The sequence below is a fragment of the Struthio camelus genome, chromosome 21 (assembly GCF_040807025.1).
Source record: "Struthio camelus isolate bStrCam1 chromosome 21, bStrCam1.hap1, whole genome shotgun sequence".
Taxonomy (NCBI): domain Eukaryota; kingdom Metazoa; phylum Chordata; class Aves; order Struthioniformes; family Struthionidae; genus Struthio; species Struthio camelus.
In genome coordinates this window covers 11,633,888-11,649,909 of record NC_090962.1, presented here as the reverse complement: position 1 = coordinate 11,649,909, position 16,022 = coordinate 11,633,888, and the positions used below count along the sequence as shown (strand labels likewise).

The following is a 16,022-nucleotide window of genomic DNA, read 5'->3' as shown; positions in this document are numbered from 1 at the left end:
CTCCCCCTTCAGTCTTTCTTCATAGGAGAGATGCTCCAGTCCCCTCATCATCTTTGTAGCCCTCCACTGGACTCTCTCCAGTAGCACCATGTCTCTCTTGTACTGGGGAGCCCAGAACTGGACACAGTACTCCAGGTGAGGCCTCCCCAGGGCTGAGGAGAGGCGCAGGATCACCTCCCTCCACCTGCTGGCAACACTCTGCCTAATGCACCCCAGCATACCATTGGCCTTCTTGGCCATTACAGCACATTGCTGGCTCATGGTCAACTTGTTGTCCACCAGCACTCCCAGGTCCTTCTCGGCAGAGCTACTTTCCAGCAGGTCAACCCCCAGCCTGTACTGGTGCATGGGATTATTCCTGCCTAGGTGCAGGACCTTGCACTTGCCTTTGTTGAACTTCAGGAGGTTCCTCTCCGCTCCAGCCTGTCCAGGTCCCTCTGAATGGCAGCACAGTCTTCTGGTGTGTCAGCCACTCCTCCCAGTTTAGTATCATCAGCCAACTTGCTGAGGGTGCACTCTGTCCCTTCCTCCAGGTCATTGATGAATATATTGAACAAGACAGGACCCAGGACTGACCCCTAGGGGACACCGCTAGCTACAGGCCTCCAACTTGACTGCGCCATTCACCACAACCCTCTGAGCTTTGCCATGCAGCCAGTTCTCGATCCACCTCACCGTCTACTCATCCAACCCACGCTTCCTGAGCTTACCTATGAGGATGTTGTGGGAGACAGCGTCAAAAGCCTTGCTGAAGTCCAGCTGGACAACATCCACTGCTCTGCCCTCATCTACCCAGCCAGTCATTCCATCAGAGAAGGCTATCAGGTTGGTCAAGCATGATTTCCCTTTGGTGAATCCATGCTGACTACTCCTGATCACCTTCTTGTCCTCCGCATGCTTAGTGATGACCTCCAGGAGGAGCTGTTCCATCACCTTTCCCGGGATGGAGGGGAGGCTGACAGGCCTGGAGTTTCCTGGCTCCTCCTTCTTGCCCTTTTGGAAGACTGGCGGGACATTGGCTTTCTTCCAGTCCTCAGGCACCTCTCCTGATCTCCAGGACCTTTCAAAGATGATGGAGAGTGGCCTAGCGATAACATCCACCAGCTCCCTCAGCACTCATGGGTGCATCCCAGCGGGGCCCATGGATGTCAAGTGGATGTCAAGTTTGGACAAAAGATCTCTAACCCGATCCTCCTCGACCAAGGGAGAGTCTTCCTTTCTCCAGCCTTCCTCTCTTGTCCCCAGGGTCTGGAATTCCTGAGGGCTGGCCTTAGCAGTGAAGACTGAAGCAAAGGCAGCATTCAGTAACTCTGCCTTCTCTGTAGCCTTCGTTAAAAGGGCACCCACCCCATTCAGCAGCGGGCCCACGTTTTCCCTAGTCTTCCTTTTGCTTTGGATGTATTTGAAGAAGGCCTTCTTGTTGTCCCTTGCCAGATTTAATTCCAAAGGGGCCTTAGCCTTCCTTGTTGCATCCCTGCAGACTCTGACAATGTCCCTATATTCCTCCCAAGTGGCCTGTCCCCTTTTCCACATTCTGTAGACTTCCTTCTTCTGCTGGAGTTTGGCCAGGAGTTCCTAGCTCATCCATGCAGTCTCCTGCTCGCTTTGCTCGACTTCTTACTCAGAGGGATGCATGTGTCCTGAGCCTGGAGGAGGTGATGCTTGAATAGTGGACTTCTTGTTGTCCAGCTTGAAGTCATGGGCCTTAACAAGCTGTCCTCTCTGGGAAAGGGGAGAAAAGAGGGCTGTGAAAAGAACAGGGCCTGGGTTTACATGTGTATTCAGCAGGCATTCACCAAAGGGAAATGATGCTTAACCAACCTGACAGCCTTCTCTGATGGGACAACTGGCTGGCTAGCTGAGGGCAGAGCAGTGGATGTTGTCCAGCTGGACTTCAGCAAGGCTTTTGACGCTGTCTCCCACAACATCCTGCTAGGTAAGCTCAGGACGTGCAGAACGGATGAGTGGCTGGTGAGGTGGACTGAGAGCTGGCTGAATGGCAAAGCTCAGAGGGCTGTCATCAATGGCGCAGAGTCAAGTTGGAGGCCTGTAGCTAGTGGTGTCCCCCAGGGGTCAATACTGCGCCCAGTATGGTTTAACTTGCACATCAGTGACTTGGATGTAGGGACAGAGTGCACCCTCAGCAAGTTGGCTGATGATACTAAACTGGGAGGAGTGGCTGACACAGCAGAAGGCTGTGCTTCCATTCAGAGGGACCTGGACATGCTGGAGAGATGGGTGGAGAGGAACCTCATGAAATGCAAGAAAGGCAAGTGCAGAGTCCTGCAGCTAGGGAGGAAACACCCCATAGTCCAGTAGAGGCTGGGGGCTGACCTGCTGGAAGGTAGCTCTGCGGAGAAGGGCCTGGGGAAGTCCTGCTGGCAGGCTGCTGCTGGCAAGCAGTGACTGAAGACAGCTCAATGGAGACTTATGTTGTGCTAAAAGCTGACCTGGAGGAGAAGGCCATTTGTTGCCCTCCGGAGTTTTACCTTCTGCTATACCAGACCATGCCGAATGCCAATATATTTGTATCGGAATAGATTTGCATTTAGCATGGGGAGCAAGAACCCCTGTGGAAGATGTGGCGATGAGTCAGGGGACTGACAGAGTAGGTGAGAGCAGTGCCAGAGCGTGCTCTCTGCGCGCTGACCGAATTCCTGTCAAGGCCAGACGTGCGTGTTCCATTTTGTCAACAATGTCTAGCTGCTTCCCGGCCAGTAGCTCCTCAAAGTTAGCACAGCTGAGATAAGGAAATAGTTGTAGTCGATAAGAGGGGGCCTTTGGGTACGAGGTGAGTCCCGCCTGGGTGTCCGAGCCGTACATCCAGCAACGTCCCATGAGCAACCCCTCCGTGTGGTCCCCAGGGCTCCCTGTGCAGTTTGGAGTGCAAATCCTTTATTAAATCTATCCTGTTTAACCCCTCGCGACCCTTGAGTGTTTGTCTGCGCTGGTATCCGACCCTCCCTTTCCTGCCTTGCGGACACCTTTGGTGTAGTCGGCAGGATACTGCTGTGTCCAGCGACTTGGGCCGTTGGAAAGCGCTCCTGAAGCCGCTAAGGACGCTCGCCAGCTGACCCCGGAGGTTGCAAATGCAACCGCGGCTCAAGCTGAGAAGCTGGAGCACCCATGTGCCTACTGCAACCATGGATCGAGCTGAGAAGCTCGAGCACCAATGTGCTGCTTGTGGCTGCCTGCATTGCACATTGCCGGCAGTGACAGAGGGGGCGGCGAGATGTCTGTCCCCTGCTGGTGTGGGCACTGGTGCAAAAAGCAGATGGGGATCCAGAAACCTGGGATGGCAATATGTGGGACCCTGACAAGGCCCACAGTTCAGAGTCAGACACAGAGCCTGAGAGGAAGGTAGCTGCCCGGCTGGTGGCAGAGCAGCAGCTTACCGGAGCAAATGCAGCCAACTGGCAAGGGCCCACAACTGTTTGCAATTGTAAAGCATGAGAGGTGCAGGATATGCAGGGTGCTACAGGTAGCAGCCCTGTGAAGGGTTCTTTGAGTGCCTGTTAAGGTTGTGGGGTGATGGGGCAGATGCCTTTTACTTTACTAGAGAGGAGCTTGATAGGCTGGGGGCTCTGCCCCAGGATCCTAGGCTGTGCAACACCCTCCATACCCCGCAGCAGCAAAACTGAAGCGTTTCCCCCTCCCTAACGGACTGGGTGCTGGGTGCAGCACGTTTAACTTGGCCGACTGCCACAGGCATTGATGGCTGGCTCACCAAGTGGACTACTATTGCAGCAGGCATAAACTAGCTGTGACAGTTCGGAATGTTGTCTGGCATTTATTCCGCCGAGTTGACTGGATTGGATCCCCATGAGCAAAACCTTAGGTCCAAAGTCAGGTGCTGTGAAACAACCTTTTGAAGCGATGGTGCTCCCTGTTTTGGGGGGCGAGGAGACGGGGGCAGTGACAGTGGGGGAAGTGGCAGTGCCGCTGTCTCTGCTAGCAGCGGTGTCCTCTGTGGGCAGAGATGGGAAGTCAGGAAAGAGGCAGGTAAACATGAAACAGAGACAGGGAGAGTTGCGGCACTATGTTCCGAGACCTGCTGCAAGCCGGCATACCGTGGTGGGAGGTGGACGGCGAGCGGAGGTGGACAAAGCTGCTCGAGCAGTAGCTGCAGCTTCAGCCAGAGCAGCATGCACAGCCCTCGAGGGTGGGGGAGCACAGCAGGCAGCCTGGAGAGGGCGGCGGGGACCAGCAGCACCCACTGCCCGGCCAGCAGTGTGCACGGAGGGGGATCTGCCAGTGGCACAAATGGGGCCAGGCAGCATTGCACCCGCTTAGCTCCACAGCAGTTGCGGACCCAAAAGGGGTATATCCGCAGAGGACAAAAGCCTGGGGAGGTGTGGCAAGTTGATTATATTGGACCCTTCTTGGAAAGCCAGCAGCATAGATATGTCCTGACCACTGGAGAAACCTGCTCTGGTCTCTTGTACACCCACTCTTGCTCTGCAGCTACCCAGCCTCACACCATTAAAGTGTTAGAAGATGTGATTGGGTTACGTGGCTGCTGGTGGAAATCCAAAGGGATCGGGGCACTCCTTTAACAGGGAACGGCATTCAAAATTGGGCTGGAGAGCAAGGACTAGCCTGGACCTATCACATACCCCACCACCCGCAAGGGGCAAATGAACAGACTGCTCAGAGAGCAACTGTGCCAACTGTCCCCTCCTGGTACCCTCAGGGGTTGGAGGAAAAACATTTGTCAGGCAGGTGTCTGCCTCAGGGACCGCCCACCCCATGGCTCTACCCGATATGCTCAAATGTGCCAAGGGGGCCACAGGTGCTTAGAGTGCACCGGCTGCACCCCCCAAGCCTACCACCCCATGCGAGCCATGCCCGGGAGTTCAGGGTTGGCTCTGCGATTGCCACGCAAAGAAATAACCCTGGAACCAGACAGCTGTCACCTTGTGAGCATGGGGATGGCGGTCGCCATACATGAAGGGTAGTATGGTTGCTTGGTGCCCTGCAATAGTGTAGCTGTCCAGGGGTGTGGATATCATTGCAGGGGGTCATTGTCTTGAATTGGCTTGAGGTTGTGAAGGTTGTGATCCATTACACTGGTTCCTAAGCCCTGTGATGTACACAGGGAGACCAAATAGCCCAACGGATGTATGAGCGGATAGGGGTCCTCACAATCCCAGAAGGAGTTTCCTTGCGGCCCACCCAGCAGCCAGGTGGTTTGGGGTCTACAGGGTGTGCTGTGTGGGTGCCTGATCTGACTAAACCCGGACAGTCGGGAGGGGAAATCATTGCATCAAACCCAACGTCTACAAGCCAATGAGCCTACTCCAAGTACTGCACGACGGAAAGTGCAAAGAATCAGCGTGGGTCGACCCCTGGCAGTGACTGTCGTCACGGCTGTCAAATTTTGCACTATGGGGAAAGCGCATTGTACTCCTGGTCTTCTGGGCTGACTAGTTTTGTGTGCCTATATGTTATAATGTACTCTATAGATGTAGTACAACATAGCTGCTTGTACTCCTCAGCTGTTAATTAAGGTAATGAGTGAAAGGCAGGTACGCACCTTGTCCACAGTTCCCAGGGCTCCCTGCGCAGTTTGGAGGGTAAATTCTTTCTTAAATCTGTGCTGCTTAACCCCTCGTGAACCTTGACTGTCTCTCTACGCCAGTATCCGACCCTCCCTTTCCCACCTTGCAGTCACACCACGGGATTCTTCCAGGCAGGTCCCTGGAGAGGCCCAAGTCTGCTCTCCTCAAGTGCAGGGTTGTGATCCTGCTTTTTTGCCCTGCTCCCTCCTCTCAGTATCCTGAACCCCATCCACCATCTCATGGTCACTGCAGCCAAAGTTGCCCTTGACCTTCCCATCCCCAACGAGCCCTTCACTGTTGGTAAGTGCAAGGTCAAGCAGAGCCGCTCTCCCCAGGGGCTCCTTTCTCAACTTGTATCAGGAGGTTGTCATTGATGCTCTCCAGGGACGGCCTGGGCTTGCTTGTGCCCTGCGGTGCTGTCCCTCCAGCAGCTATTGGGTTGGGAATGAGGGCGGGAAGAGTATAATCTCCTTTTTCAGACCAGTTGCTGTGGCTGAAAGTCAAACAAGAGAAAGGCATGAGGAAACCACGTTCCTGAGGAAAGAATGGATCCAATTTAAAGGGGTCTTCATCTCCTTGGAGGGATCCAATTTAAAGGGGTCTTCCGTCCTTGGAGCTATTCAGAAGCCATCTGGGCAGGGTCCTGGGCAATGTGCTGTGGGTGACCCTGCTTGAGCAGAGGGGTTAGACTAGATGATCTCCAGAGGTCCCTTCCAACCTCAACCGTTCTGTGACTCTGGGCCTCTGTGGTTTTGCAGGTGCTGTGGGACACATGTAACACTGCACACCGCTTCTTCTCTGGCCTGCCTAGCCCTTGCCTTGGTGGCCACAGTTTGCTCTTCCTCAGCCCCTGCCCATGGCACACATCCTTGGGACTGGCTCCCCTGCCACTGTCCCCCCACTATCACAGAAGCTATGAGGGTGCTTGCATCCCCCCAAGAGGAATAAGGCCTGAGAACGTGAGGCTTCCCCCACCTGTCTGAAGACGACCTCATCTGCTTCTTCAGCCTGAGCAGGTGGTTTATAGCAGATGCCTACTGCAATGTCACCCATGCTGCTCTGCCTGCTACTCCTAACTCTTAAGGTCTCAGCTGGCCCCTCACCTGTCGCCCAGTCTAGGAAAGGCAAGAGCACAGGATCCTGCATGTGAAGGGCACTGTGACCATCTCTCTGAGCTCCCCAGATGGCTCCACACGGCTCTTCTGGCAGGAGACTCACTGGCTGCCATATGAGCAGGCAACCAATTTGGAGCAGCCCGTTGCACCACAGGAAACTTCTTCCTGAATGCCGGCAGCTCAGAGTCCGAGGTTGAGCCAGCACTTGCAATAGTGGGCATGCTGCTGCTGTGAACCATCCTGCAGTTGCTGCCAGCTCACTCCTGAGATTCTGCATGTTAGAGCATTTATCCAGAATGCCTCCTTCTTTCCTGCGCAGCTTCTTGGGTGAGGAGGGTGGTGTGCAGTGAGAGAAAAGAAGTGTCTGTGTGTGTGTGTAGGTGTGTGTGTGTGTGTGTGTGTGTGTGTGTGTGTGTAGGTGTGTGTGTGTAGGTTTGTGCATGTAGAGGAAGGACATTGTTCCCAGTTGTTCTCTCTCCTGCTGTCCATCAAAGGACAAGCTGGAACTCTTAGTCATGTAGACAAATAGACACAGAATTTGTTTTTTTTTTTACGTTATCTCCTCTTCAAGTGGCATTTGCCCGGCCGGAAGGCAAGTTGTGCTGCCTGGGCTTTTGGGATCCAAAGTAGGCCCGGGCTTGTGGTAAATAGAGCTTCTCTGTTGTAGGTCCCACCTGTGACCTCTACCCTTTGGGGCACTTGCGTCCTTGTGCAAGTGACGGTGCCCCTGAGCCAGTGCCCTGTCTTCAGTAGTGACCTGTAGCAGATGCTCAGGGAAGGTGTGAGAGAAGCAAGGAAAGCCGATGCCCCATGTGACTGCCTGTGAGGGAGGACTTGAAGGCAGATGCTGGTGCTGATCCTTGCTGGCTTAGCAAAGAGCTCCCTGGGGCAGGGGGTGGTGGGGTGGGGGCAGCACCCTAAACCACCCAGGGCAGCTGCCCTCACTGCTGTAGGGCCCACACCAGCAAGGTCTGGGGGTGGGATCCCTGCAGCCCCTCTGTGACACGCTCAGTGACACGGTCTGAGGTCACTGTGGCACATCCCGCCTCACAGTGACACCTCCCCTCTGCCCAGGGTGTGCCCAGCCCTCCCCACACTGCCCTGGAGTGCGGAGGAGGAGGAGGAGGCAGAGGAGGAGGAGAGTGGAGGAGAAGTTTCCAGGCGGGAACTACAGGCACAACCATGCAGTTCCCGTTTGTGAAGCTGCCAGCGCTCAGGCTCCTCAGCCATGATGGTGAGGCCTTAGGGGCTCTTCCAGGAGCACGATTGTGTAGGACACCAACTCCCAAACCAGCGTTGTGTGGGGAGGGCTGGTGGCTGCCATGGGTGCCTGCCTGAGTGCCCCATGCGGATCAGGGATCGAGGTGGCCCCCCAGGACTCCTGGTTCCCCAGGCAGGAGTCCCGGCCACCGAGGGTCACTGCTTGCCTCGCAGGGCCACTGGCCACCCACAGTCGTGGCTGGGCCAAGGAGCTGGAGGTGCTCAGGTGGCCGTGAGCAGCCTGTGGAAGCAGGCACCGAATACGGGGGAGCTGGGCCCTGTGGGGAGACCCCTGGGGATGCTCTTGGTGCCCAAGGCTGCTGTGGAGCACAGCACTGTCCTCTGGCCATGGGGAAATCCATGGCCACCTTTCCCCAGAGAGAGGGGCTGCCCTTGGAGACCAGCACCTGAAAGTGGGAGGCAAGGGGACTCCTGTCCGAAGAAGGCGGAGGGGTTGTGCACCTCTCTTGGGGCTTGGGAGACTGCCTGAAACGCCCACGCTGGAAATCAGCCGCTTCCCTTTCGACCAGCCCCGCCTGGCTTCTCTTCTGGGAGTCCAGTCACTGCTTGGAGCTGGGGCACACCCTCCCCCTGCAGATGTGAGATGGTGGCATGGCCTTGTCCAAAACCCTTCCGCTGTCTCTCTTTGAGCTCCAGCCCTCTCCTGTGCTCACTCTGCGGCCAGAGGCAGCCAAGACCTGGCCTCTGCAGCCCGTCCTGCGTGTGCTTATGCTGCTGCATGCGTGATTACACCTGCATCTGTCACTGTCCTGGCTGGGTACGTGCCGAACGTGGTGAGCTGGCTGGCTCAGAGCCTGATGTGTGTTTCCCTTGCTTTTCAGAGGTCGTGAGAATCTGGGAGAGCGTGTCGGAGTACATGCTACAGCAGATTGTGCTGAACAAGGTGGGTTGTCATCCTGCTCATCTCAGCCCCGGGCCCCATGCACAGTGGCGCTGTGTGTCCCCTCCTTGGGAAGAAGAGAGAAGGTCCCCAAAGTGCACAAGGGTGTGACAGAGCAGCTCCTTTGTCCACTGGTCCAAAGGGTCCAGGGCAGCTGTGGGAGAAGAGAGGCTTCACCCCTTTCTGGGGCATTTGCAGTCCTCACTGCTGCAAAGGAAAGACCAGACACAAAGCCTGGGCCGCTCCGCAGGGCTGACTCCACTGCAGGCCACCCCTTGGCCCTTACGTAGATGCGAAGGTCTCTTCCCTCAGGAACGTTTGTTCAGCTTTTACTTTGCATACCATTGAGAGGGTGCAGAGGAGGGAGAGGACAAAATCTGGCCTTCTCCCAAAGGCGTCTTCTCCAAAGCTTTGCAAGTGCCCCTCCAGCCCCCTTGTTCCTCCAGAGGAACAAGGCACCATCTCCTGAGGAACAAGGCACCATCTTCTGGCCCTGCTGACTCCTCAGTCCATTTGCCCACCTGAAAGCACTTTGTTCCTTTTTTCTCGCCGGGTGCCAGGGCGTGGCCCTCGATGTGCTTGGCATTTTCTATGTCCTGAGGAAGCACTGCAGTGAGGTGAACAGGGAGGTGATTATCCCGCGCTTTCACCTGTCTCCGAGAGTTGCACAGACTCATGGGCTCAGCTATGTCAACAGAGACATTCCTGGTAAGGCGGCAGAGCAAAGCCGTTGCTTCCCCTTGGGACATGTCTGGGGTGGGAGCTGAACGCAATGCAGAACTGACGGAGAGGCATCGCAAATTCCTCCCAAAGGGCCTGAGAGCAACTTCACCTTGTCCCAGCCCAACTGTTGCCCACCACGTAGTGACCTCTCGAGAGGGCGTTGGGGTATTCTTTTGTTTACTAGCACTGCATGCACGTAGACTGTCTGCCCCTGTCCTGCTTTGGAGCTGCCTCCATACCAGTCACTCTTAGGCCATGTTGGATGACTGCAGTCTGACGGAAATGTTTTGGAGCGGTTGTTTCTACCCCAGCTGAGAGGAAAGCAGTGCTGCCCCTGCAGACTGCACCAGAGCTTGTGCAGGCAAACGCCAGTGTTGCTGCTGGCTCTCACAGCCTCCTGCCAGTTCCAAGGGGGTGTAAGTCAGCTGTAAGGCTCCTTGCACCCGAGCTGGGAGCAAGAGTGTGTGCAAAGCCCCTCCCTGGACAGATTTCCCTGGGCCTTCTGCTCCCTGCTGCCATGGCTGTGGCTGTAGTTAGACTTGGTTGATGGCTGTGTGCCACAGAGGCCTTGCAGGGGGTTGTGAGTGGGGTCAGTCTTCTACGCATGCAGCATGGGCCCAGCAGCCTCCCCATGGCCATGGGAGCTGGCCGCGTCTCCCCTTGTCGCCAGCTGTATTTCAGCTGCTCCCTACCCAACTGGCTTCCTCTTTTGCTGTTTCCTAGACGATCTTGAAATTGTCCCCCTGGACTATGCTCTGCTGTCATCAGCGACGGCCCTTCCCGAGAAGCTAGTGAAGGAGTGCGTGAATGACATTGTGGTGCTGTTCAGCTGGGGCGCGGGACTCGGAGAGGATTACGACCTTGTTTTCAAGGGCATCGGTCTTCTGATGAGCCGAAACAAGAGCCTCACAATGAGATATTCCAAGGAGTTTCTCCTTGCCGTGGATGGCCCTGGAATTGTATTGAAAAGTCTCCTCTCTGTAAGTTGAGATTTGTCTCCCGGGCTCCCGAGAGTCCTTCCAAGCTCCTCTCAGAGGACTCTCAAGGTGATGTCTCTCGACCTGCTGCGGAGCACTTGGGAGAGACGTGACCTAGAGCAATGCAAGCTCCCTGTAGAGCTCCTTGCTCTTTGCCTTTGGTGCTCTCGGCAGCGTAGCAGAAGCTGGGAAGAGCTGTCTGCGGTGAAGCCCAAGCTCTTTGCAGCCTAGCGTCCTGTTCCCAAAGGCCTGGGGAAAGAGGCTAGTTTCCTGCACAGCTGCGCAGCTTCTCTCCATTGCAATGCAGGGCTCCTGTTTGTGAAAGACGTCCCTGGGGCAGAGTTTCCCTGAGGCAGCCTCTCTCACCCTCAGAAAGCTTTGTGGCCTTTGTGAGTAATGCGATCCCTTCCTTGGCCTCACCTCCCATGTCTCTGTCCTTTTTGCAGAACCCAAGCACACAATATTGGGTGTTATCAGGCAAAGACGCTGCTGCGTTTCCTGTGCGTCCTGGGGGGATCCGTGTGCTGCCAACGTGAGTATGTTTGCTTGTGTAGCCCGTGGCTGAGCAAGCGAGCAGCTTCTCAGCTCCTGCTTGGTGGTGCTGCATTGCCAGAGCTTGCCCGCTCGTGAGCTCGTTCAAGACTAGCTGGTCCAATGGAAGGGCTCCCAGCCAAATCCTTGCTTGCTCTTTCTTCTTTTGGCCTTGGAGAGGCTTCCCCTGGATTAACGTGGAAGAGTGCTGTGGTTTTTCACTCGCAGCATAGACTGGACCGAGAGAGGAATGTCGGCATCCTTTCTCATCAAGCTTCACCTCCTCATTCCCTGTCTTGGGCAAGACATGGCCAAAAGCTGTGAAGTCAAGACTGTGTCTGCTTTTGGCTGTGTGTTGTCCTGGGCGTGGCCACAGCCTCTCTGCAGTGGTGGGTCCAAGACCTGACCTATGCAGGTCCCGTGTGGGGCATTGCCCTGTCTGTTGGGAGACTCCAGGGAAGGAAAGGTGTCCTAAAGGCCACCTTCTGGGAGCAAGGCGGAGAGGAAGAGGAGGGACTTCTTGGCCCAGTGGGAGGCTGTGTCTAGCAGGGCTCTGCAGAGCTCGGTCCTGGCACAGTGTCCTGCGCACTGCTGAGCAGCACATCCCCTGACGACCCGAGGGTACAGAGCGGCCTCTTTACAAGCACTACAGCGTGAATCTGGGAGGGTGTGCCAGCGAGCTGGAGGGCAAGATGTGAATTCACACATGGATCTGGGCACACTGGAGCAAAGGAGAGTACTCTGCTCTCCGTGGGCTCTGTGGAGGCGAGAGGAGAGAGCGTCAGAAGTGGCAGCCAGGAGGACTTGTGTTAGCATACCCTTGCTCCCGGGAAGGTGAGCAAAGCACTGGGACCAGCCCCTGGCAACTGCTCGGCCCATCGAGGCAGGAGCTCTTGGCTGTGTCATGTGCTTGCCTGAAATGGGCCTCCATGGTGTTGAAGCGTCTGCACCTTCTGCTCTGGAACAGTAGAGACCGTGCAGGACTCTCATCGCTCTCTGAGCCTGCATGCTCCGCGCAAGCGGCAAAGGCAACGTGGAGTCCTTTCTCACAGCTGGGGTCTTCTTGTTTCTAGGTTTGAGATTAAGCCAGGGCCTGGGGGAAAAGCCAAAGAGCCTGGCCCCGAGGGATCCAAGCAGAGAGAAGGTAAAGGACCGTGCAGCTCCCAAGGCAGGACCGAGCAGGTGTGCACACCCTCTTGCCGGAGCGTTCCCAAGCATGCTGTTCTGACGAGGTTTCTTGGTGCACAGTTACAGGGAGTGCTCCGCAGCAGCCTGACCACCGTCGAAAGAGGCGTTCTCCGGGCCAGGCCAAAGGGGCCAAGGAAGGAAAAGGGCATCAGGGCAGCAGAAAGAAGCCTCTTGACAAGTGAGGCTCTTGGGGAAGTGGAGGAGGGCAACAGGAGGGTCCCGTCCTTGTGGGAGGCAGAGGTTTCCGTTGCACACGCTGTCTGCATTAGCTCTGAAGGGCTCTTAACGCCTCTCCCAAAGGCTGGTGTTTTCTGGCTGGACAGCAAGTGTACAGCAGGTCCTTGTGCGACTTTGTTGTCAGCTCCATGTTCTTGTTCATCTTCTTCCCAGGGAAGATTTTAGCCCCCTCTTATCCAGCATGAGAGGAAATCTGCAGTCGGCTACAGAGGACAAGCTGGGAGAAGACCTGGCTACAGAGAGAAGGAGGCTTTCACCCGTGAAGCTACCTGGGCTCAACATGGACGCCAGCCTGGCTCAGCAATGCCTGGGCATGCAGCCCCCCGAGAGGTGAGGCATGTGGAGAATGGGGCTGGGGCAGCGATGCACTCTTGTCCTTGTGGCAGTGAGAGATTTCCGTTGGACACATTGCTCTCAAAGGCCCTTCACGTGTGTCCCAAGGGCTGGCACTGTCTTGCTGGAGGGCAAGTTTGCAGCAGCATTTTGTGAATCTCTACTGACCGCTTCTTTCTGTTATCTTCTTATTCACAGATCAAAGGTTTCACGAGCACACTCGGCCACTGAGGGCTCCTTCAAGGCTCTCCAAGAACGACAACCCAAAGAAGGCATGTCGAAGGAGAGTGGGAAAGGAGGTAAAGTAATGGATGAGTCCTGAGACAGGCTTGCGGGTCACCTCTATGTCCTTACTGCCAGGGAATTAAAGGCACAGTCACAAAGTGAGGCCTGGGATAGGAAACGGCCCCTCCTGTGGCTCTGTTTGGTGGCAGCCGTTACCCTTCAGGGGCTTGTAATGGAAGGAGACCTCAGGGCAGCCTGGTGCTCCAAGTTGCAGCTGATCTGCTGAAGGACACTGCCCCACTGCACTCCATTCCCTCGCCTGTAGTGCCAAGGGCTCTTTCCTTCCAGCACTGACAGAAAGTGCAGCGGGGAAACGGGACTCCGAGGGAATAGGGACTACTGCCCCAGACAGTTCCCTACCAGGACGGAGCAGCCCTGCAAGCGCTTCTTGCCTGAGCTGCCACAAAGAGGCTCTTCTGAAGAGCTGTCTCATGTCACACCTGCAGGGAGTCCTGCTGAGAAGCGCCTCCTTGCTCGAAGGAGGCTTTCGCCCATGAAGTTACCTGGGCTCAACATGGACGCCAGTGTGGCTCAGCAAGGCCTGGGCATGCAGCCCCCCGAGAGGTGAGGCGTGTGGAGAATGGGGCTGGGGCAGTGGTGTGCTCTGCTCCTTGTGGCAGTGAGATGTATCAAAGCTCACACACCCACATCTGCTGCAGAACCACCTTCTGCTGCAGAACCACCTTCTGCCCAGCTTGAGAGCACAGGGGGCAGAGCACACTCATGCTGTGCTGCTACAGACTCTGCCTGCTCTGTATTCTTAGGGTGCTACCAGCAACTGAGGGGAGAGCCTCGAAACAAGACAAGAGCAAAACAGAACAGCAAGGCAGCCACAAAGCGGAAAGCCCTGTTTGCAAAGGGCATCGCAGAATAGGGCAGGTACGTGATCTGGCCCCATGTCACCACTGTGTCCTAGGGCACTGTGGAAATGTGGCGCCCTGTGGATACAGCTTCCCCCAAGAGCCCTTGCTAGGTGTTGACCTGCACATTCCGTGGCTTCTTGTGGATCTTGCTGCAGAAGACACAAGTTACTCTTGAGTCCCTCCTCACACCACTGTCTCCGGGCTGCTGCCCCTGGAAAGGGGAAAAGTTAGGCTTTCCCGGGAGAGAAAAGAGACAGGTGCTTTCTAGGGCCTTGGTCATAGCAGGAGGGCTTTTCAGGGCTGGCATTAGGCCCAGGCTATTGCTGTGAGCAAGGCTGAGGGCAAGGGGCAGGAAAACTGCCAGCGGCTGCAATTCCTGCTGCCTGCTTTGCTTGTCTCTGCCCTCCAGGAAGTCTGCTACCTCTGCATGCAGCAGGAGGAACGACGCCTCCAGGCAGCGCGGCGGGAAGAGCTGGCGAGGCAAGAAAGGGCCGAGTGGGCAGAGCACCTGGCCTGCCGGGCAAAGACAGCTGCCCTCAATGCCCAGGTACTGGAAGCGTTTTCAGCTGCTCCAAGGAACCACCTTTCCCTCTCCCAGGCACCACTGGAGGTGTGCTGGTCTGGTCTCCTCGGCATTGTTGTACTGTTGCCTCCCAGGCGTGGGGCAGGTGACTTGTCTTTGCAGCTCACCTGCTCATTCCCATGATGGGAGATTTTGTCAGTGAAAACTATGGGACCCAAAGAGCAATCTGCTGTGCTGCGGACACATGGTCCTGACGCCTGCCTCGAGCTCCAGGACACCCCCCACCCAGGGTGCCTGCCCTTTGAGGTGGGACACAAGCTCTGGTCATTTTTAACCGATGCCTCAGGGCACGCTGCCCACCCCCCGACATGAGAGGTAATGCCGTCTTCCTGGGCTTCAGTGGCTGAAGGATGAAGCCTTTCTGGTTCCCGTGCTCGGGAAGAGCAGGCGAGGACTGAGTATGCTGAGAAAGGCTGCAGAGTGCCCGGGTGCCTTGCATGCTGTGCAGGGAGGGATACTTCCTTCAGTGGCACCTCAAGCTACTACACACACTTTTCTCCCTTGTGCAACAGAGGAGACACCGAGCTCAACTGGAAGCCAATATTTCTAAAACAGAGAAAAAGAAGACTACAGAAGAAAGCAGAGAGTCCCTGGTAAGAACTTTGGACAGAAGAAAACCTCCGCCACCTGGGAAGCCAGCCCCTGGTTGAACACTGGCATCTCCACGGGGATGTGCTGCGTTCATTCTCCTGATGTCCGTGCTGCGGCTGCCTTGTCCCTGCCGAGTGTCCCCCATGGCCTTGCTGTTGTAGGACACAGACCCATGCATTTACCCACTGCTTGATAAGCCTCTCTCTTGCCTTTCAGAGATCCTACTGCCCCACTCCTCCAGCCTCCGTCAGGAGAAGGCAGTATGACAGAGAGCTCCAGGAGAGGAAAGAGGCATGGGGAAAGGAGCCAAAGCGTAAACCGGCGCAGCTCTCCCTCCAGCAGTAAGTGTGCACAGCCCCAGCGTGGACAGGCGCAGCTTAACACTGGGGATCCAGGAGCGGGTCAAAGACGCGGAGCTGTGGGACTGCATAGGACATCCTCTGATTTCTCCTGGCCAGGGAATGCCCCACATTAGCCCTTGACTGCGAGTTCCCCTCCATAGCCCCAAGCGACTGCTTTGGGCTTGGCCTGAGTTGAGGACTGGGGGTGCAGATGGGACTGTGGGGGTGCAGAGCTGGGCTGGGCTGGGCACAAAGGGTCTCAGCAGGGCTGAGCGCGACCTTGTCCCTGCCGTTGCAGCCACAAGTCCCTGCCAGCAAGGCAGAGCCACCGTCGGCTAGAGGTGGCTAAAGCCTGGTGGCAGGAGCCAAAGAACAGGGGAGAGCAAAACCCCTGCAAGGCTCACAGCGAGGAGCAGCTGCACTGGTATGTATGTCTGAGCAGGTCTGGGGCTTTTCCTGCCTGCGTTGCCCTGCCTTCCCTGGCTAGCAGCCCTGGGGACACCGGGGCTGTCACTGGCACCACCACCGCTGAG

General features: G+C 56.3%; 1 long non-coding RNA gene across 1 annotated transcript; it reads left to right on the top strand.

Moving 5' to 3' along the window:
• Positions 1 to 15,082: 15,082 nt before the first annotated feature.
• Positions 15,083 to 15,814, top strand: LOC138061776 (uncharacterized). Its single transcript, XR_011135686.1, has 3 exons — positions 15,083 to 15,150; positions 15,365 to 15,489; positions 15,788 to 15,814. It is a non-coding gene; the product is annotated as an uncharacterized lncRNA (long non-coding RNA).
• The last annotated feature ends 208 nt before the right edge of the window (positions 15,815 to 16,022 follow it).